The sequence below is a fragment of the Physeter macrocephalus genome, chromosome 3 (genome assembly GCF_002837175.3).
Source record: "Physeter macrocephalus isolate SW-GA chromosome 3, ASM283717v5, whole genome shotgun sequence".
NCBI classification, from domain to species: domain Eukaryota; kingdom Metazoa; phylum Chordata; class Mammalia; order Artiodactyla; family Physeteridae; genus Physeter; species Physeter macrocephalus.
Window position 1 is genome coordinate 25,119,434 of NC_041216.1, and position 23,574 is coordinate 25,143,007.

General features: G+C 42.1%; 1 protein-coding gene and 1 pseudogene across 4 annotated transcripts in view; one reads left to right on the top strand and one right to left on the bottom strand.

Annotated features, from left to right (window-relative positions):
* Positions 1–23,574, top strand: part of CLSTN1 (calsyntenin 1) — a 93,002-nt gene that overhangs the window by 22,473 nt on the left and 46,955 nt on the right. The gene's annotated exons all lie outside the window — the stretch shown is intronic.
* On the bottom strand, positions 147–1,040 carry LOC102978673 (60S ribosomal protein L18-like; annotated as a pseudogene).

Genomic DNA, 23,574 nt, shown 5'->3' on the forward strand with positions numbered 1-23,574 from the left:
GCATGTGGGATCTTCCCGGACCGGGGCACGAGCCCGTGTCCCCCGTGTTGGCAGGCGGACTCTCAACCACTGCGCCACCAGGGAAGCCCAATATTTTCTTTTAATTAGTGTTAACAGTATATCTTTCTCCATCCCTTTGCTTTTTTTTTTTTTTTTTTTTTTAAAGCATTCAACATCTTTTTAATAACAAGGTAGGATCTGGGGTTAGTTCTTGTAGCCACGGCTGGCCCGTCGGCCTCTGGCGCGCTCGAACTTCCGGCCCTTGGAGCATACGTAGGGTTTGGTGTGGCTCTGTGGGGTTCCTGGGGCCTTGCCGAAATGCCTGTACACCTCTCGGCCCTTGCGAGGACCAGAGAGGAGGACAGTGCCGCAGCCCTTGGGGGAGTCCAGGGCCAGCTGGTCGAAGGTGAGGATCTTGCCCCTGGCCTTGAGGATGAGGCTCTGGGCGCAGCTGCTCACTCGAAGAGGACACACCTTCGGTTCGGGCACCTCCTGGACACGCACATCATCGGTTACGGCCCCCCCCACCACAGCTGTTTTGCCTTCCCGCCCAGGAAGCGTCATCTTCCTGATCATCTGAGAAGGGGTCAGAGTGGCCGGTTGGTGTGGCTCATGAACAGCCTCTTCGGTACAACTTGATTGAAGGTGAAGTTGGTTCGTCTGGACAGAAACCTGTACCGCTCGACCAACAGCTTTAAGCAGGTGTCCTGGCTCTTGGGCTCCTTGCGTCGAACGTTTCGGTCCTTGCTGTGGCAGATGTCAACTCCCATGATGGCGCCTCCTCCTTAGCCAGGTCCGGAAGGCATCCCTTTGCTTTTAATCTCTATGTGTCTTTATATGTAAAGTGGGTTTCTTGTAGAAAACACATAGTTGGGTCTTGGTTTTTTTTTTTTTCTAATCTGACAGTCTCTTTTAATTGGTGTATTTAGACCTTTGATGTTTAAGGCGATTATTGATATAGTTGGTTTAATAGCTATCATATTTGTTGCTGTTTGCTGTTTGTTGCGCCTGCTCTTTGTTCCTCTTTATGTTTTCCATGTTGTTTTGCTTTTTTTTTGTGGTGTTAATGAGTATTTTATGTGACTCCATTTTCTCTCTTTTCTTAGCATATCAATTATACTTCTTTTCCTTACTTTTTTTCATGGTTGCCCTAGAGTTTCCACTGGACATTTACAACTAATCTAAGTCCACTTTCAGATAACACTATTACTGCTTCACAGGTAGGGCAAGTACCTTTCAATGACAAAATATTCCTGATTCTCCCCTCCTATCCCTTGTGTCATTGTTGTCATTGAGTCAGTTCTATACATAAGCTTTCAAGAACATAGATATGCACATAAGTGTATACAGTATCAAGTACATTGTTGCTGTTATTATTTTGAACAAACTTACCCGTTAGGTCAATTAAGAATAAGAAAAAATAAAAATAAGAAAAATATTTTTTCTTTACTTATTCATACTCCAGTGCTCTTCTTTATGTAGATCTGAGTTTCTGACATGATTTTCCTTCTTACTGGCAACAGAGTCCCTCAATTTTTGTTTGTCTGAGAAAGTCTTTAATTCTTCCTCAATTTTGAAGGATAATTTTGCAGGGTACAGAATTCTAGGCTGGCTTTTTTTTTTTTTTTCCTCAACACTTTAAATATTTCACTTTGTTCTCTTCTTGCTTTTATGGATGCTAAGAAGTCAGATGTAATTCTTATATTTGCTCCTTGGTAGGTAAGGTATATTTCCCCACTCTGGCTTCTTTCAAGATTTTTTCTTTAACTTTGATTTTCTGCAGTTTGAATATGATATGCCTAGGTGTAGTTTTTGTTTGTTTGTTTTGCATTTATCCTGGTAGGTGTTCTCTGAGCTTCTTAGATCTGTGGTTTGGTGTCTGACATTCCTTTGAGGGCAGTTCTTTCATTGTTGAAAGAACTGTTCCTTCCTTCTCCTTCAGGTATTCCCATTTATGCATATGTTATACCTCTTGTAGTTGTACAAGTTCCCACAGTTCTTGGATTTTCTGTTCTGGGTTTTTTTGTTTTGTTTTGTTTTTCAATCTCTTCTCTCTTTGCTTTTCAGTTTTGGGAGTTTCTGTTGTCATATCCTCAAGCTCAAAGAGTGTTTCCTCAGCTGTGTTCAGTCTCCTAATGAGCCCATCAGAGGCATTCTTCATTTCTGTTAGAGTTCTTGATCTCTAGCGTTTCTTTTTTATTCTTTCTTAGAACTTTCATCTGTTTACATTATCCCTCTGTTCTTGCATGTTAGTTTTTCCATTAAAGCTCTTACCATATTAATCATAGTTTTTTGTTTTTTTTTTTTTAATTCCTGGTCTGATAATTCCTACTTTCCTACCATATGTGACTCTGATTCTGATGCCTGTTCAGTCTCTTAAAAGTGTGTTTTTGCTTTGTGGTATGCCTTGTAATTTTTTTTTTTTTTTTTTGCCTTGTGGCTTGTGGGATCTTAGTTCCCCAACCAGGGATTGAACCCAGGCCATGGCAATGAAAGCACTGAGTCCTAACCACTGGACTGCCAGGGATCCCCTGCCTTGTAATTTTTTGTTGCAAGGTGGACATGATGTACTGGGTGGAAGGAACTGTGGTAAAGCGGCCTTCAGTGATACAGCAGTAAAGCTGTGGGAGAGTCAGTGTTCTAGAGTCCTGTGATTAGGTCCTGGTCTTTCAGTGAACCTGTGCCCTTGGTCTGTGAACTTCACCAGGGCTTCTCAGGCCCCCTCCCATCCTTAAGTGGGACAGGACAGCTAGAGTGGGCTGGATTGGTGTATTTCCCTTCCCCCAAGTAGGTTAGGCTCTGATACAACCCCAGCAGGTTAGTTAGGCTCTGGTTAAATAGCTAACCTGTTGAGAAGACCAGAATGCTCTGGCTTATTTCAGAATGGTTCCTTTTCCCCTCCCCTTGCTGGAGGCACAAGGGGACTTTTCCCCTGATATTCACTGTAAGGACCTGGCAGGGCTCCTGGAGGTAAAACAAAAGTGTGGGGGACCCCGGATGACTGGGTCCCTCTGGAGGTTTTAGCCCTCAGAGTTGTCCATGGTAGCCTCCAGCAATTCATCAGTTTACAGTTTGCATTTTCCTCCCCTGGCACTGGTTTCCTGGAGGATTCTGCCCATGGGTTTCTGCTCTGGTAAGTTGTGGTTCTCTGTGTAGTTCTGCTGTCTGTCTCTGCCATTTTGGGGGCAGCAGTTTGCCCTGGGACCTCACTTCTCTGACGGATCTAAGAAGAGTTGTTGATGTTTCAGTTCAGCTTTTCCCTTGTTAGCACGGAGTGATGACTTTTTTTTCGTAATATATTAAACATTTTAAAAATTTTATTTATTTTTGGCTGCATTGGGTCTTTGTTGCTGCGCGTGGGCTTTCTCTAGTTGTGGCGAGCGGGGGCTACTCTTTGTTGCGGTGCGCAGGGGCTATTCTTTGTTGCGGTGCATGGGCTTCTCATTGCGGTGCCCTCTCTTGTTTCACAGCATGGGCTCTAGGTGCGTGGGCTTCAGTAGTTGTAGCACACGGGCTCAGTAGTTGTGGCGGTGCATGGGCTTCTCATTGCGGTGCCCTCTCTTGTTTCACAGCATGGGCTCTAGGTGCGTGGGCTTCAGTAGTTGTAGCACACAGGCTCAGTAGTTGTGGCTCGCAGGCTCAGTAGTTGTGGCGTACGGGCTTAGTTGCTCCACGGCATGTGGGATCTTCCCGGACCAGGGATCGAACCCGTGTCCCCTGCATTGGCAGGCAGATTCTTAACCACTGTGCCACCAGGGAAGCCCCAGAGTGGTGACTTCTAAGCTCCTTACATGCTGGACCAGAAACCACGAATTCTCAACATAACATTTTAAAGTGTGTAGGTAATTGAGTGGCATATAGTATATTCACAGTGTTGTGTAGCCACCACCTCTGGGTAGTTCCAAAACATTTCATCACCCCAAAGAAAACCTTATATCCTTTAAACAGTCACTCCCCATTCACCTCTCCCCCCAGTCCCTGGCAGCCACCCCTCTGCTTTCTGTCTCTATGGATTTAATTATTCTGAATATTTCATGTAAGTGGATTTAATTATTCTGAATATTTCATGAGACCTTTCATGTATGACTTCTTACACTTAACGTAACATTTTTGAGGTTCATCCCCATTGCAGCGTGTATCAGTACTTCATTCCTTTTTATGGGTGAATAATATTCCATCGTATGTATATACCACATTTTGTTTATCCATTCATCTGTTGATGGACATTTTGGATTGTTTCTACCTATTAGCTGTCATGAATAGCACTGTTATGAATATGCACACATGGGTAATTGTTTGAGTACCTGTTTTAAATGCTTAGGGGCTTATACCTAGGAGTGGGATTATTGGGTCATATGGTGACTTTGTTTAATTTATTGAGGAACCACCAAACAGTGGCTGAACCGTTTTGCATCCCCGCCCACAAGGGGAGTTACCGCCCCCTCCCCTCCCGACGCCAACTTTTTATATACCAACTTGTTCTTCATGTGATGTATTTCCAAAATCTCTCTGCCAGCCTGCCTGGTTTCTTTGTCCTGGGTGCTCCGTGGTGTAGACACCACCTTTCAGACAGGGCGGAAGGTTTAATAGAGTTCCACACACAGGAGCAGAGTTGGGGTGGCGTGTCGCTAGTACCCCTTGTCCAAGCTTCTCAGCTGCCCCCTCACACCGACTTCATTAACCTGAACCCCCGGACCCCCCGCTTTGGTGCCGAACCCTAAGCGGATGCTCTGCACTGGTGCAGGTGGTCACGTTCGTCTTCATTACATTTCTTCGTGCTGCACGTGACCCGCCTCTCCGTGCTGTCAGGTAATTTTGAATCCTGACTCCACAGTTTCTATCTGTCCGTTCTAGCTTGTGATTTTCAACTTTGACGTAAAGGATGAAGAGCACCAACCAAGAATGAGCCTTTGAAAGCTTCAGAGTCTGGTCCAGGTTTCCTGGGTGCGTGAACCCGTGACCGTTTGGGATGGCCATCGTAAATCCACCCACTTTTATTTCCATTCAGTTTCCATCTTGCCGCTCGGAAGGAAATGAGGAGAGGCCTCCTCAGATGCCTCTTCAAGGTTTAATACACTATTGCTAGAGTTTCAAATGGGTCTTGGTAAGTAAAGTTTTTATCAAGGCACTTTGGAAATAGAAGCTGATGTTATTTTTCCAGCTTTCCTGTGACTTTCCTAATAACCCTCTCAAAAGAGAAAGTGTTTAATACCTTGTTCTTGTGAATAATGTCACCAGCTCTTTGTGATTTTTCTTTCCTTCTCTAAAGGCACAGAAACCAATCTAGAATTTTTTCCATGGTCAGTGTCAAACTCCTTGAAGTATAGCTAAAAATGTCCATCTTCTTCCCATTCTTGAACCAGGTTATCATCTTTCACAGATTCCTTAAATATCAACCATAGTATGGGACTTCCCTGGCGGGCCAGTGGTTAGGACTCTGCGCTTCCACTGCAGGGGGCCTGGGTTTGATCCCTGGTCGGGGAACTAGGATCCCACAAGCCGTGTGGCACGGCCAAAAATTAGAAAAAAAAAAAAAAGGTCAGCCACAGTGTAGGTTCGAAATTCTTCCCCCCCCCGCCCCGCCACCCCCACAATTCTATCTATAAGTTTTCTCAATGTCCTGGGGTTTGAAACACCCAGAATAACTTAGGGGAATTATGTCCTTGTCGTTTTACTTTATGTCTTCCCCAGTCTTGGACTTTAACTGCCTCATCATTATATTGATTCTGCTCTTCTTTTTTTTAAAAAAAATATTTATTTATTTTATTTATTTATGACGCTGCGCCAGGTCTTAGCCGTGGCACTCGGGATCTTTTAGTTGTGGCACGTGGGATCTAGTTCCCTGACCAGGGCTCAGACCCGGGCCCCCTGCACTGGGAGCGCAGAGTCTTCACCGCTGGACCACCAGGGAGGTCCCGTTCTGCTCTTCTTCATGTAAATGTGCTTCTTGAGAGACTCGGTGGCAAAATAAGATTGAGCTGTTTCATTTTCTGTGTTGATCACAAAACCTTTACATTTATTTTAAATAGGGTAAGAATTCTATGGAAAAGCATTTATCTTTTTATCGTTGGTATTGTAGGAATGTAAGTTAATAAAGGAGCAAAAAATCGGGGAGCAAGGACAGGATTTTTATATTTTTGCGGTCAGCTATCACGGGTTTTTTAGGTAATTCTAGTCAACTTAATGACAGTACTTTGGGTAACAGCTGTTAAGAATGTTGTATTGATAGTGAATGTCAGAAGGTCTTGAACACTGTGTGGCCTTTTCTGAACTATATAGGATAAAGTTTTCCATTGTATATGAAGGTCAGGAGACTAAAGAAACACACAGAACTTGGAAATTGCCACCGGACTATTATGTTACGATTCAGGACAGCGCCCTGTCCTATTTTAATTCAAGGCAAATGTGATAAAGATAAGAAGAAAGAAAAGGGCAAACCCGGCCTGTATTTTCTGGTAACATAGCAAAAAAAAGGAAATTTAAGGAAATCATGACAGGTGCTTTTTTGCATAACTAGATTTCTGATGGACTTGCGTTGTAAGCGTTAATTGAAAAATGGATGTGTACAAACCACCAACTTGGAATGCTCTTAACAGTGGTTTGGCAGTAGATTTGTTCCTGTCATGCTATATATTTAATTCTGTAGGAAACTGCATAAAAATATATGTACTCTGAATAACTTCCATGCACTTAAGATATGAACTGAGGGGTGTTAAAGGGCTCTGTTCCAAAAATATTTTCCTCCGCCAGCTGGTAGGGCGCCTGCGTTTCTTACCTTAGTTTCTACTTTTGTATTAAATCATTGAAATCCTTGGCACAGTGCAGGTGTGGATATCTTGTCGTTATCCTTCATTTGCACCCAACTCAAATTAGTTTCTCGGACTAGCAGGCCAGTCCTAGCAGGATTGTGAGGAAGTGGAAAGTTGGAGCAGGTGAGTTTAGATTTGGTACAAATGAAGAGGTCAGGAAAATCTGGAAGCACACACTGACGGGGGTGGCTGGTGGGTGGGGAGGGAGGCAGGTGTGTACGTCGGTAACCCTGCGTGTGCAGAAAGGCAGTGGAGTGACCTGAAGATAAAGTTCACAATTTTGCATGGCATCGCCTGTGAAAAATGCTGTCTGTTACATCTCAGCGAATTAAGTCATGCATGAAGTGCTTTTGCTTGAGGAGGGCTCTTGTGCTAAGACAGAACCAGTGGCCATAGGTGGTACCAGTTGTAAGTATCCTAGAAGAGCGAATCCAAAGACAGCTGTCTCCCAAAATAGCTCTCTGGGGGTGGGGGTGGGGTGGGGTAGGGGTGCGTACAGAGGGCAGGAAAGCATTTAAGAGAGCAAAAGTGGAAATTGCCCAGTTTCTCTTAAAGAGAACTCTCCAAACGCCTCTATTCATGAGCCTCGCATGATACGTTCGTTCATTGTTGGGGAGTGCAGCAGAATCGCCTAGAGAACGTCCCGTTCCAAACCTGCCCAACCCCAGGTCAGTCTGACTGGCTCAGATTCCAGGGTGCAGCCCAGGAGACAAGGTCTGGAAGATGTGGCCTGCACCCTGGTTATGGAGCACTGCTGTGGTGCATGAAGTCCCTGTATTCCTTGCCCTCTGTGGTTTGAGCTCCCCTCGCCTGTTAGGATACAAATTTTCAGATGTTTCTCCAGTTTGCCACCTCTTCTTCCCGTCACAAAGCCGCATTCTGGGATATCTCAATAATCATGCGTGAATACTCACCACCAGAGGGAACAGAGCATGAGCAAAGCTCATAGGGCCCCCTGAACCTGACCCGAGCACCCACCACGCTGGCCAGAGAAGATCCCCAGGTTCCCCGGGGATGTCAGCCTGCAGACCGCCCACCTGTGGGGTATTGTGGGACTCGGGCCAGGTGCCTTCTCCGTTCCCAGGGATGCTGAGCTGAGGGCAGGGCTCCCCGCACAAGGGGCTCCAGAGTATTCATGACCGGGACCCCGGAGGACTCCTGTGAGCCCAGAGCACTTCCGCCTGGACCCCTCCCAGTGCAGACACTGAGGGAGACCCCTGACCTCCCGGAAGTTTGAGGACTGTCTGCCCTGTGCATCTCGCCCATCACCTGGAACTTCTGGAGGAGTCGGGCAAGAGCTTTGGCCGTTGGAAATTGTGTTGCAGCTGAACACGAGGCTCCCACGCTGGAGTGGCTGCCGCGTCACGTTTGTGACATTCAAGAGAGGCTCTCAGCACGTGGGATAGTTGTCCGTGGAGCTCAGGAGACAGCAGTGGAGCACAGGCATCACAGTTAGACCTGCGGGTTATGCTTCAGGTTGGTACCTGGCCTGTTCATGTGATGCGGTGAATCTCTATATTGAGTAAAACAGAATTTGATTAGAAAAGTAATTGATTTCACTTCTTGTTAGGGAAGTGTTTGCATTTGCTTACCAGAAAATCTGTGAATGTGATATTGTTACTTTGGAGCGTTAAATCCCACTTACTGTGAAAATCAGAGTGCTAGAAAAATGAGATAATGGGCAACTGAAGGGTAGGTAGCCTCATATTTATTTATTTATTTTTGTGACATTCAAGAGAGGCTCTCAGCACGTGGGATAGTTGTCCGTGGAGCTCAGGAGACAGCAGTGGAGCACAGGCATCACAGTTAGACCTGCGGGTTATGCTTCAGGTTGGTACCTGGCCTGTTCATGTGATGCGGTGAATCTCTATATTGAGTAAAACAGAATTTGATTAGAAAAGTAATTGATTTCACTTCTTGTTAGGGAAGTGTTTGCATTTGCTTACCAGAAAATCTGTGAATGTGATATTGTTACTTTGGAGCGTTAAATCCCACTTACTGTGAAAATCAGAGTGCTAGAAAAATGAGATAATGGGCAACTGAAGGGTAGGTAGCCTCATATTTATTTATTTATTTATTTATTTATTTATTCGGCCATGCCGTGCGGCATGTGGAATCGTCTTAACCACCGGACCACCAGGGAAGTCCCTAGGTAGCCTATTTAAATGTTAAAAAAATATTTGTTGGAGGCTGCTTTAAAATATTCACATTTTCCTGATAATTGTGAGTAAAATATGCTAAATACCTCCCTTAATGGCTTCGGATCGGTTATTATACTGTGTCGTGGATGGTACATGCAGATCTTCGTGGACCCATCTAGAGAGCAGACCTGGAAGTTGTTTAAAGAAGGATATCCTTATTCTATTGCCCATCTGCCCATCTGCCCATCCGCCCATCCGCCCATCCACCCACCCAGTTTCCTTTTCATCTTTCTCATAACAGTGAAGTAAGAATGTTTAATTATGTAACCTCCTGACTAGTGTTACAAAGATGCTCATCTATGAAATTAATTAGGGGAACAAGATGGAAGCAGCCCTCTTGCAAGTTTTTTTTTTTTTATTATTCTCAATAAAAGCGTAAGGCTTTTGTCTTTATCACTTGGGCTTTTCACCGTTATTCAAAGCATACTCTATCATTTCTGCTTCAAATTAACTTCTCTATTACTTTCAGCCTCTCTGTGTCACTAGCCTTTGCTTTCTTTAAAAATGCGGCAGGTGTCTTTCCTAATTTGTATTTCTTCCTTGGCTCTCCCCTGGGGTCATGTGGGGAAGTCTCCTTGAGCCATTAAGGTACTGCTGCTGAAGACTGAAATACAGGTACGGTTGGAGAACCACAAGCATCAAAGACATGCAGTTTTACAGTTTGATTTCCAGTCGCATCAGGGTGCTAGGTGAAGACGCCAGGTTTCTGAGGGTCGGCTAATAGAGATTTCACTGTGTTTGGGAATAGTGAGTCTTACCTGGACTGGTGTCAGCAGTCGTATGAAGCCCCTGAAACCTCTCGCCATGTGCCACGCGTATTTTCGCATTTTTACCTTGGGAGGGGGTTCGTGGCTTTCATTAGATTCTCAAAAGAGTCCATGATCTGAAAAGGTCCGGAACGTTGTTTTAGGAGGACCTGCCTCTTTACTAACAGATCTTCAGTTATTTGTCTCTTAGGTGTGTGGGGATGCTATGTGTGGAATCATGCAGCATTGGTCCTTCAGTGGCTGCTTTATTTCACTTAGCATGATGTCTTACAGGTTTATTCATGTTGTTGCAAATGGCAAGATTTCCTTCTTTTTTAAGGCTGAACAATATTCCATGGCATGTTTGTACCACATTTTCTTTATCCATTTGCCTGTCATTTGTTGATGGGCACTGGAGTTGTTTCTATATCTTGGCTATTGTGAATAGTGCTGAAATGAACATGGAGGTGAAGATAGCTTTTTAAGATCCTGATTTCAGTTTTTTAGATATATAACCAGAAGTGGAATTGCTGGATCATATGGTAGTTCTATTTTTAATTTTTTGAGGACTTTCCATACTGTTTTCCATAGTGGCTGTACCATTCTACATTCCCACAATGTGTAAGCGTTCCAGTTTCTCCACGTCCTTGCCAACACTTGTTGTATTTTTAATAACAGCCATCTTAGGTAATATCTCATATCTATTGTTAACAATACTGTATTATACACTTCAAAATATTTTAAGAGGGAATATCTCATGTTAAGTGTTCTCACTACAAAAAAATCAAACAAGCAAAAGCAAGGACACAGGAATCCCTGGGAGGTGTTGGATATAACTGTTATCTTGATTGTGGTGATGGTATCATGTTTGCATATGTCCAAACTCATCAAATTGAATACATTAAATATATGCAGTTTTTGTATATCAATTATACTATTTTAAAATTTTATATTGGAGTATCATTGATTAATATCATTGTGTTACTTTTTCATGTACAGCAAAGTGATTCAGATATACATATACAAGTATCTATTCTTTTTCAAATTCTTTTCCCCTTTAGTTTATTACAGAATAATGAGCAGAGTTCCCTGTGCTGTACAGTAGGTCCTTGTTGGTTATCTATTGTATATATAGCAGTGTGTGTCTGTCAATCCCAAACTCCCTAATTATCCCTTCCCCCCACCCTTCCCCCCTGGTAACCATAAGCTCTTTAAGTCTGTGAGTGTGTTTCTGTTTTGTAAATAAGTTCATTTGTATCATTTTTTTTGTTAGATTCAGCATATATGCAATATCATATGATATTTGTCTTTCTCTGTCTGACTTACTTAGTAAGATAATCTCCAGGTCCACCTATGCTGCTGCAAATAACATTATTTCATTCATTTTAATGGCTGAATAACATTCCACTGTATATATGTACCACATCTTCTTTATTCATTCATCTGTTGATGGACACTTAGGTGGGTTCCATGTCCTGGCTATTGTTAACAGCGCTGCAATGAACATTGTGGTGCACATATCCTTTAGAACCATGTTTTTCTTGGGATATATGCCCGGTGGTGGGATTGCTGGATTATATGGTACCTGTATTTTTAGTTTCTTGAGGAACCTGCACACTCTTCACCATAGTGGCTGCGCCAATTTACATTCCCACCAACAATGTAGGAGGGTTCCCTTTTTTTCCACACCCTCTCCAGCATTTATTGTTTGTAGATTTTTTGATGATAGCCATTCGGACCAGTGTGAGGTGGTACTTCATTGTACTTTTGATCTGCATTTCTCTAATAATTAGGATGTTAAGCATCTTTTCATGTGCCACTTGGCCGTCTGTATGCCTTCTTTGGAGAAATCTTTGGTTAGATCTTCTGCCCTTTTTTATTTATTTTTTTTTCAGTACGCAGGCCTCTCACTGTTGTGGCCTCTCCCATTGTGGAGCACAGGCTCCAGACGCACAGGCTCAGCGGCCATGGCTCACGGGCCCAGCCGCTCCGCAACATGTGGGATCTTCCTGGACCGGGGCACGAACCCATGTCCCCTGCATCAGCAGGTGGACTCTCAACAACTGCACCACCAGGGAAGCCCTTCTGGCCATTTTTTGAGTGGGTTGTTTGCTTTTTTGATATTGAGCTGGATGAGCTGTTTGTAAATTTTGGAGTTTAATCCCTTGCTGGTCACATCATTTGCGAATATTTTCTCCCATTCTGTGGGTTGTCTTTTTGTTTTGTTTATGGTTTCCTTTGCTGTGCAAAAGCTTTTGAGTTTAATTAGGTCCCATTTGCTTTGTTTTTATTTCCATTACTCTAGGAGACATATCTAAAAAGATTGCTGTGATTTTTGTCAAAGAGTGTTCTGCCTATGTGTTCCTCTGAGAGTTTTATAGTATCCAGTCTTACATTTAGGTCTTTAATCCATTTTGAGCTTATTTTTGCATATGGTGTTAAAGAATTTTCTAAGTTTATTTTTTTACGTGTAGCTGTCCAGTTTTCCCAGCACCAATTATTGAAGAGACTGTCTTTCTCCATTGTATAGTCTTCTTTGTCATAGTTTAATTGGCCATAAGTGCATGGGTTTATTTCTGGGCTTTCTATCCTGTTCCATTGATCTGTTTCTGTTTTTGTGCCAGTACCATACTGTTTTGATGACTATAGCTTTGTAGTATAGTCTGAAGTCAAGGAGTGTGATTCCTCCAGCTCTGTTTTTCTTTCTCAAGATTGCTCTGGCTATTTGGGGTTTTTTGTTTTTCCATATACATTTAAAAATTTTTTGCTCTAGTTCTGTGAAAAATGCCATTGGTAATGTGGTAGGGATTTCATTGAATCCGTAGATTGCCTTGGTTAGTATAGTCATTTTCACACTATTGATGCTTCCACTCCAAGAACATGGTATATCTTTCCATCTCTTTGTGTCATGTTTGATTTCTTTCAGCAACATCTTATAGTCTTCTGAGTACAGGTCTTTGGCCTCCTTAGGTAGGTTTATTCCTAGATATTTTATTCTTTTTGATGTGATGGTAAATGGGATTGTTTCTTTAATTTGTCTTTCTGATCTTTCATTTTCAGTGTATAGAAATGCAACAGATTTCTGTGTATTTATTTTGTATCCGGCAACTTTGCCAAATTCATTGATGAGCTCTAGTAGTTTTCTGGTAAGGTGTTTAGGATTTTCTATGTGTAATATCATGTCATCTGCAAATCAATTATACTATTAAAATCAACCATTAAAAAGAGGCCTAGTGGAGAGGCAGTACTTTCACCACTTCCCAGTGATAACAAGTCCCCCCACCCCTGATCTGTCAGTGGAGGCCACATGGGGAGGAGTACTGAGGCACTGCTGCCTCTCTCCTCCAGGTAGTTACTGTTGGGATGCCAAACTTCCACCAATACTGAACAGCAATGAGGTCTTCTTCCCCCAGCCTCGGATGTCACCAGCCTCTGAGTGAGGACAGTGGGGGATCTGGACTTCTGTCCCCTACTGGCAATATCAAATTGGCACACCCCACCCCCTTGCTGGGACAGTGACAACAAGGAAGGAAGCCAGCTAAAGTGCATTTAAGTATGATCTGGAGTATCATTACATAATACCCAAAATGTCCAGGTTACAGTTGAAAACCATTTATATCAAAAAGGGAAGATCTCAAACTCAGAAAAAAGGAACAATTAATAGTGCCCAACAGTCAGATGGAATAGATATTAAAATCATTTACAATTATTTTAAAGCAGCCATCATAAAAGTGCTTCAACTAGTAATTATACATATATTTGAAAAAATAGAAAGACTCAACAAAGAAATGAAAGTTATAAAGATGAACCAAATGAAAATATTTGAGCAGAGAAATAATAAAACCTAAATTAAAAACTCAGTGAATGGGGTCAACAGCATAATGAAGGAGCCAACAGGAAGATAGTACAGCAGAAATTACCTAATCTGAACAGCAGAGAGAAAACAGACCTAAGAGAAGAGAGAGAGAGAAGGGAATAGTCTCAGCAACGTGCAATAATAATGGCTGAAAGTGTCAGAAATTTGGCAAAAGTTACACACTTACAGATTCGAGAAGCTGACTAAAATCCAAGGAAGATAAACTCAAAGAAATCCACACCAAGATGTATCATAGTCAAATTTCTGAAAACCAAAGATAAAGAAAAAATCCTGAGAACAATGAGAGAGAAGCCCCTTCCCCTCTAAGGGAAAAACAACTTCAGTGACATCAGATTCCTTGAAAGAACTGATAGAGGCTACACACAAGTAGCACAATAATTTTTAAGCAATGAAAGAAATGAACTGTCAAGTCAGAAACCTATACCCAACTGAAATATGTTTTGGTAATATGGGGAAATCAAGGTGATGTCAGATAAAAAACTCAGAGCATCTGTCACCACAGAGCAGCCTAAAAGAATGACTCAAGGAAGTTCTCTACACGGAAAGGACATGACAGATGAAGGAGCCAAGGGAAGTCAGGGAGGAGAAGGAACATGATCTCCGTACACTTTCCCAGGTCCTCACTGGCTTTGTGAGGGTGGCAGTCACTGCTCCTGACCTGTGGTTCCTGCTCATGTTCACAGACAGTGGTTTGTTCAAAGAGCCAGAAATTTCACTTGTTTTTAGAGATTTATAAGAGAAATGATTGGGCAGGTAAATTAAGTTAATTGATAAGTTTACATTTTGATAAGAAGTCAAAAAAGATTCCAATAAAACTGAAAGAAGAAAAATGTATAGGTGAGATAATATTTCACAGAATTTTAATTTATGATAATACCTGAATATTGATCACATAAAATAAGTTATGGAAGTTAACAAAAAGGAACTACATTATTTTTACAATCCCGAAGTAAATTTAGAAGTAAGTTAGGCTACAGTGGAAGTACAAGTCTGAGGCAAAACCTGAAAATAAATGCCTATCTTATTTTTAACATTTCTCTCTGAATTTATTAGGCACAACAAAGTCATTTGATACAGTTCTATCTAATGCAGAAATGCTGACCTAAAGAAGGGAATAGTATTGTCATTCACTAAAGCAATAGAATAGAAATACAGATGTGAAACGAGAGAATCAGAACCAGATCTGAGCACTCTTTCTGCACAGAAAAGCCTGTCTAGTTACAGAAGAAGACGCTCCAGATGATGTGGCTTTAATTCAGCCCTCACAAATGAGAGGTATTGATGAGTCGATCTTCATCTTAGCTGTGTCCAGAAATGCAGGATATCTTGAATAAATTTTTTAAAAATCAGGAAATATATTCATGTAGAGACCCTGGTGATCATCTAATTCTTCCATACTACTGAAGAGGGCAATTATACACACTGATAATATGTGTTACAAACACATGCATTTGTCAACTTTAATTCAATCTTTGTCATTCTTCATGCAAACAATTTTGTATAATCACTAAACCAATAACAGAACTGCTAAAAATACTGACTTGTCTTTATTGGAATCTCCTTGGACAAGAATCTGGCAAGGTGCTCAGCACATAGTTCGAACTTATTAACATATGATAAACAAATGAAATCACACTTAAATCATTAGGAAAATATTCAGTAACTGATTTGAAAATTAAAGCAAGGGAATAATTCAAAATGCAGTTATAGGAGACTCATGACCTTGTCATATGGAAATGCTTATCATGAGACCACACTAGGTATTGGGCCAAACCTTCCCGTACCTCAATTCTATAGTGGTCTGGTGTTCTATATGCACAGACAGTCCAGATCTCTATTACAAGGAAAATGGAATCTGACTTTGATGGGTCAGAACGCAGGGATCTTCACTTATCAAAGTTAAACTGACAGGTTTATAATATGACCCTGGGGGAGTCATGTATTTTCCTCAGACAGCAGTCTTCTGAACTATAAAATGACAGAAATTTTATTTCATTCCATCAGGGTCATGTTGGGTTATTTTTTAATGAATATTTACTATATTTTCCTTAACGCCAGCAATTCAGTTATTTCCACATTCTATATGTGACTAAAAATCTTTCTTTGTGGAAAAGGGCTCCATGAAAGAATTCACCATTTCCTTAAAGATTTTTGTGCCTTCCCTTTGGGCCTCTTTCATATTGAGTATTTTTTTTTCTTCTTATCTGAAGTCACACTTGTTCTGGTTAATTGATTGCTCTTGAATTTAAAGGCAAAGGCAAGAAACCATAATCTCATCAGTTTCCATACTTTTTAGAAAAGACAGTCATTTATCATTTCCATATCATATAATTAAAATATAGTTTATCTTAAATATACCCTACAAGTTGCAACCCATTTTAGAGTTTATCTTTTCTGAGTTTATCTCAATTAAATTATATGTTTGTTTTAATACTCCTTTTTACTGGATTTTTTTTACATTGTTTAATTTGTAATTTTCTGTGTTCTGTATAATTTATGTTTAGGTGAATTTGACTCTTACATGGTTTAGGGCAGTGGCCTTTCAATAATTCTAAAGAGAAATCTGCTATGTCTATTTAACTTTATCTTATAGAAGATTTGTTTTTTCTTTTTAAAATACTATTTGCAAGTTTATACGTTTATTTTTTTGAAATTCATTTTACTTACATTGCAAAAACCTTACTGGTATTTTGCAAGCTGATGCTCAACTGATTTGTCTCACTTGACAAAATGAAGATTATAGAATGATATTATTCTCATTATTATTTTGTCTAGATTGATGAATAACAGCAAAGAGGGAGAAGTCTCTGCTTGCTTCCACCCGTCATGATGGCACCAGGTTTATCCCTCAGCTGTGGGCACAGGGGATTTTAATTCTCTCCCTCAGCAGCCAGGCCTTCTGCACTTACTCTGTTTATCCTGGGATTAGTTAGGTACGAAAGGAGTAACGGGAGTTTACATACAGCACAGATGTGAGCAGCCATTGATGACTGAGAAGACCTGGGAGAGAAACAGTTAATTAATATATTTAACAAATATTTGCTGAGCTCGCACTCCGGGAAAATACTGTGCCAGGCCTGCGGGTGATGCTGGAGGTTAACAGCTGGCCTTGTCCCTCATCCGTGGCGTTTTCACTGGTGTAAGGGGAGACTTGTGAATAAAACAATTATGCTGTTGGATGTATAGTTACAGACAGAGCTAAGCACTTAGGAGAAATAAATACAATTTGTGTGAGGGAGTCTCAAAGGGCTAGTCCTTTGCTGTGCTCAGGACAGTCTGCTCTGTGGACGTGAGGCTGGAGGTGGGAACCAGCGGGTGATGAAGGCGGCACCAGGCGGAGGGGAGCAGGGATCCAGGCAGTGGGAACGGCTGCATCATCGGGGTCCTGAAAGGGGTGGGGCATCTGGGAGAGAGTCCCTGTGACTCAGTGCAGTGAGGGGGGAGAGAGACGCTCCCCTTTAGGCTGGTAAACCACAGTTAGGATATGGGTTTCCACCCTAAGAGAAGCGGGGCAGCCTTCAGTGGTGTTAACCTGGGGTAGTAATTAAAATGGTCAAATTTCAGTTTTGAAATGATCACCCTGCCTACAATTTGGAGAACAGATTGAAAGAGGAGCCGGAGGGGATTTAGGGACACGGTTAGTGGCTGCTGATAAATCATGGTACTTGGACCATGATGGAGGCGGCAAACGTGACGACACAGAGGAAGCTGCGAGAGAGGAGAGGGAAACTAGGAACGGGACTTGGTGGTGGGTCTTACTTACATGGTGACGGCACCCTGGGAGGGTGGCCAGGCCTGCATCCCTCAGACAGGCAGCAACAGAACAGCAAGTCTGAGAAGTGAGCAGGTTCAAGTTTAGGGTGGATTTGAGAGGCACCGTGTGGTCGTGCGGTGAGTTCCCGCCCTTACCAGTCTAGGGCCTGTGGGTGGGAGGTCGGGAGATACACGGGCAGGTGGACGTGACTGATGTAGAGCTGGATCCTCACAAGGACGCAGGGCCTGGGATAGAAGCTTGAGGTCAAGGACGCAGGGACATTACTGAGAAGAAGCTTCTGGCTCGTACACAAAAGTGAATTCAGCCAACCACCAGGTAGAAGTTTATCATCCACCTTTGTTCAGGCTGATGAGAGAACCTGAGCTGAGGAATAAAACTGAAATTTAGCTATTCAAGTTGCCTCTAAACTACCTTAAGAACAAGACTTGATGTGTAGACCCAGCCTAATGAGTATGTTTGCAAAATGAATTTCTCGTCTCCTTTCTGACTGTCAAACAGCGTTCACAGATCTGTTATCTTAGAAGAATATGTAAAAAGCAGTGTTTTTTCTTCTTTTATTTATTTATTTATTTATTTATTTATTTATTTATTTTGTGGTACGTGGTCTTCTCACTGTTGTGGCCTCTCCCGTTGCGGAGCACAGGCTCCGGACGCGCAGGCTCAGCGGCCACGGCTCACGGGCCCCGCCGCTCTGCGGCAGGTGGGATCTTCCCGGACCGAGGCACAAACCCACTTGCCCCGCATCGGCAGGTGGACTCTCAACCGCTGCGCCACGAGGGAAGCCCTAATCCTAATTTTTTTAAAGCACATTTGAGATCATCACACGATTGCTCAAAAACAGCATTGTGACTGTTGCTGTCTCCTGCCCCATTGTGTAGCTACATCTTTTAGGAAATCAGTCTCAGTGGTGAGTAAAATTGAGCATATACAGTGCCCGGCACATAGTCAGTGCTCAGGAAATAAGTGTTGTATTTGATGTTGAATCTACAAAACTAGATATATTCAAGCCAGTAGAATTTTCAGGTCAAAACAGAAGCAAATTGAAACATATTGATGAAAAAAATTTTTAATGACAGTCTCAATAAACATCAACAAATACAAAGTAAAATTCCTCTGTACAACATCAGCAAATCAAATCCAACAGTATATCAATACAAAAAAAATTATACACCATGACCAAATGGGAATTATTCTATGTGCACAAGGCTGTTGCAGCAGTAAAAAATCAGTAATCCACCATATCAACAGGTTAAAAAAAATCATGATCATATAAATCAATGCAGAAACAGCATTTGACAAAATCCAACACTCGTTCATGGTAAAAACTCCAGCAAGTTAGGAATAGAGGGGAGCTCTCTCAACCTGATAACATCTTCAAAAAAACCTACTTAATAAACATACTTAATGGTGAAACAAAAATTGGGAGGTTGTGGAAACCGTTAAAGCTTTATTGTTTAAGGGTGATCAATGGTTTAAAGTTTTTTTCTTTCATAGCAGTCAAATTCTTGATGAAACATCACAGACAGAGAGATGTATTGAGTTAAATTATTTGATACACCAAAACAGATTAGTATGAATCCTGACTGGATATTTGATGATATTAAGTAATTACTGTGAATTTTCAGGTGATAGTGCCATTATGGTTGGTTCCCAAAAGAGTAATCTTTTAGAGATGTATGTTGAAGTATTGAGGGGTGAAGTTATATGATGTCTGGGATATGTGTCAGAGTATTTGAAATTGGTGATGGGAATGGTGTATAAATCAAACGAGATTGGCCCTTTGTTGATAATTGTAGTGGTTGAATCATGGTTCCATGGGGCTCATTATTCTAGTCTGTCTACTTTTATATCTTACATAATATAAAAAGATAAAATTACATGATATAGAACTTGTTTCGTCTCACCCATTAGGATGGCTGCTATCAAAAACCAGAAAGTAGGGCTTCCCTGGTGGCGCAGTGGTTGAGAGTCCGCCTGCCGATGCAGGGGACGCGGGTTCGTGCCCCGGTCCGGGAAGATCCCACGTGCCGCGGAGCGGCTGGGCCCGTGAGCCATGGCCGCTGGGCCTGCGCGTCCGGATCCCGTGCTCCGCAACGGGAGAGGCCACAGCAGTGAGAGGCCCACGTACCGCAAAAAAAAAAAAAAAAAACAAAAAAAAAACACCAAAAAAAACAAACCAGGAAGTAACAAGTGTTGGTGAGTACGTGGAGAAATTGGAACCTGTGCACTGCTGGTGGGAATGTAAAATGATGCAGCCACTATGGAAAACAGGATGGCAGTTCCTCAAAACATTAAAAATAGAATTACTGTATGATCCATCGATCCCACTTCTGGGTATGTAGCCAGAAGAATTGAAAGCGGGGTCTCGATACACGTACACACATGTTCATGAAGCATTATTCACAGTAGCCAAAAGATGGCAGCAACCCAAGTGTCCATTGATGGATGAATGGATCAACAAAATGTGGTATATACATACAGTGGAATATTATTCAGCCTTAAAAAGGAAGGGAATCCTGACACGTCCTATAACATCAGTGAACCTCGAGGACGTTATGCCGATTGAAATAAATCAGTCATAAAAGGACAAATATCCGACTAGGTGAGATCCCCAGTGTAGTCAGATGCATACGAGACAGAAAGTAGACTGGTATTTGCTGGCGGCTGGGATGAGGAGGATGGAGAATCATTGTGTAATGGGGACAGAGTTCCAGTTTTGCAGGATGAAAACAGTTCTGGAGATGAATGTACTTAATGCCGTCGAGTGGTACACTTAAAAAGGTTAAGATGGTAAATTTTAAGTTGTGTATTTTACAACAGTTTAAAAAATTTGGAATTTGGAGGGATAAATAGAAGGCTCCCTTTAAGCTTGGAAAAGTTGGAATTGTAGAAAATGTAATTTTGCTCCCTATGAATGAATTCTTTTGCAGCATGTACTTAAAACTTATCAGCCGTAACATAAGCTGTACCGGGGGTAGGGAGTGTTCTCTTCGCCATTATTTCCTCAGCACTTAGAAGACTGCCTGGGGCTCAATAAAGATGGATGGATGGGATGATGAATGGATGGATGGACAGTGCATAGCTGGATGATGGATGGATGGACGGTGGATGGATGGATGATGGATGGATGGACAGTGAATGGATGAACGATGGATGGATGGACGGTGCATAGCTGGATGATGGATGGATGGACTGTGGATGGATGGATGGTGAATGGATGAACGATGGATGGATGATGGATGGATGGACGGTGGATGGATTGATGGATGGACTGTGGATAGAAGGAAGGGAAAAGAAAGAAGCGCCTTTTGCTGGATTCTCCACAGCCTGTCATCTCTCCTTAACTCTCGGTCCAGGATGGGAACAGCTGTGCCATCAGCCACGTGCTATGGAAGCCTAGACACCAAACCACACACAGTCTTGGGTCAGCCCCTTCAGCCATTTACTGTTTCTTGTCTTGTCCTGACGTCTTTTACTGATTTCTCTGATTCCATTCTTGCCCCTTCCTGTCACCTCCACCCTGAGGCAGGCAGTCTTCCCTCAGGCGCCCCATCTGGTCTCTCCTTTGCTTCCATCTGCATTGGCTCCCCCCATTCACATTGATGTAATCCACATAAGTTATAAAATACACAAATTATAAAAAATAATTCGGATTATTTTTGAAGTCCTCAAATGATTTGAATGTGGAAGACCTTGGTTTTCCTTAAGGTGGTGGATCTAAGTCAGTGGCTCTAGGGCAGCTGGGGAGGGCGTCTGCATTTTGAACTTGGGAGAAGGGCACCCAGGCTCCTCCCTGTTCTACTCTTCCTTACTCTTTGGTCTCACCTAGTGACACGCATCCTGTTCCCTGACACGTGGAACTGCGGGTACCACGGGCAGGTCACCAGCCTCCTCTCATAAAATGGCACCGCTTAACACGTAGGGCTGCATGTTCATGGTAGGTGAAATGTGAATAAACACAAGCAACGTTTCACTGTACCATTAAAAAGGGTTGTTCGTTTGCTTAATTTAGGGATTTATTTTACACTGAAATGTGATTTTATTTTAAAAATGAACTTCATATTGATGTAATACACAAATTATAAAAAATAATTCAAGTTATTTTTGAAGTCCTCAAATGATTTGAATGTGGAAAACCTTGGTTTTCCTTAAGGTGGTGGATCTAAGTCAATGGCTCTAGGGCAGCTGGGGAGGGTGTTTGCCCCCAGTAGGGTCTTGGCAGAGTCTGGAGACATTTTTGGTTGTCACAGCTGGGGAGGTGCTACTGGCATCTAGTGGCTAGAGGCCAGGGATTCTGCTAACCATCCTACGCTGCACAGGATGGGCCCCACCTAAAAATTATCTGCCTCAGAATATCAGCAGTGCTGAGGGTGAGAAACCCTGATCTAAACAATATCTAATGCATATAGATTTTTCCAACATTTTGACATTAAATTTATTTGGGATTGTGATGAAGAGGCCCTTAAGACTGCTTACAGAATTTGTCTAGAGATTCTTTGGACATGTTCAGTTTTAATTATTATTTATTTAAAAATATTTTATTGGAGTATAGTTGATTTACACTGTTGTGTTTCTGTTGTACAGCAAAGTAAGTCAGATATACATATACATATATCCGCTCTTTTAAAAATTCTTTTCCCACATAGGTCATTACAGAATATTGAGTAGAGTTCCCTGTGCTATACAGTAGGTCCTTATTAGTTATCTGTTTTATATATAGTAGTGTGCATATTGTCAATCCCAATCTTCCAGTTTATTCCCCTCCCCCATTTTCCCCTGGTAACCATAAGTTTGTTTGTTGTTTTTTTTTTTTTTTTTGCGGTACGCGGGCCTCTCACTGTTGTGGCCTCTCCCGTTGCGGAGCACAGGCTCCGGACGCGCAGGCTCAGCGGCCATGGCTCACGGGCCCAGCCGCTCCGCGGCATGTGGGATCTTCCCGGACCGGGGCACGAACCCGCGTCCCCTGCATCGGCAGGCGGACTCTCAACCACTGCGCCACCAGGGAAGCGCCCCCATAAGTTTGTTTTTACATCTGTGACTCTATTTCTGTTTTGTAATAAATAAGTTCATTTGTACCATTTTTTTTAGATTCCACATGTAAGTACATGTCAAAGACATGTCAAATATGTCATGTCAAAGACATGATATTTGTCTTTGACTTACTTCACTCAGTATGACAGTCTCTGGGTCCATCCATGTTGCTGTAAATGGCATTATTTCGTTCCTTTTTTATGGCTGAGTAATATTCCATTGTATATATACACTGCATCTTCTTCATTCATTCTTCTGTCAGTGGACATTTAGGTTGCTTCCATGTCCTGGCTATTGTAAATAGTGCTGCAATGAACATTGGGGTGCATGTATCTTTTCAAATTACGGTTTTCTCCAGGGATGTATTCAGTTTTAGAAAAAAAGAGTAATACAAAATATATTTTACAAAGTCAGAGGAAACTAATGCTGTATTAGCTAAAACCATTACGGGGAGTAACCTCAGCTGAAAATGAGAGCTGTGTATAAATTTCATGCAGTGTAACTTTGATTGATTAAAAAGTTTCCTTTTTTGGTTAAAAAAAAAGCCAGGTTTCTTTTGGTTTGCTTTTTGTTTTACACTTAACAGTATCACTCTGTATAATGCTACTTCTCTCTTTTCTTTTGCCAAATAAAGAGGATAAAATGAGGCCAGTGCAGGGTCTGAGGCTGTAGGGATTTCCTTTTGCTGTACGTTGTATTCAGGAAGATGATGATAGGGAGGTCGTCATGGAAACACCTCCCGAGTCTCCTAAGCTCTGGTCTTTCTGCCCTCGCAGTTATTTCTAAAACATAGCTATTGCTTATGATTAACTTATCAACAAGTATTTGTTGAACGCCCGTGTGTCAGGCATAGAGTGGGCCCTTCACTTACCTCATTTATAATCCTCCAAACAAGGTTATGGAAGGTGGTCTCATCCCCCGCTTAGGATGAAGAAGTAGGCACAGGATGGTTAAATAATCTGCCCCTAGTTACAGAGGGAGTGAGAAACAGAATTTATTCATTAACTAAGTTCTGTCTGATCCCAAAGTTCCTGCCTTTTCTTTCTTTTCTTTTTTTTTTTTTTTGCGGTAGGCGGGCGTCTCACTGCTGTGGCCTCTCCTGTCGCGGAGCACAGGCTCCGGACGCGCAGGCTCA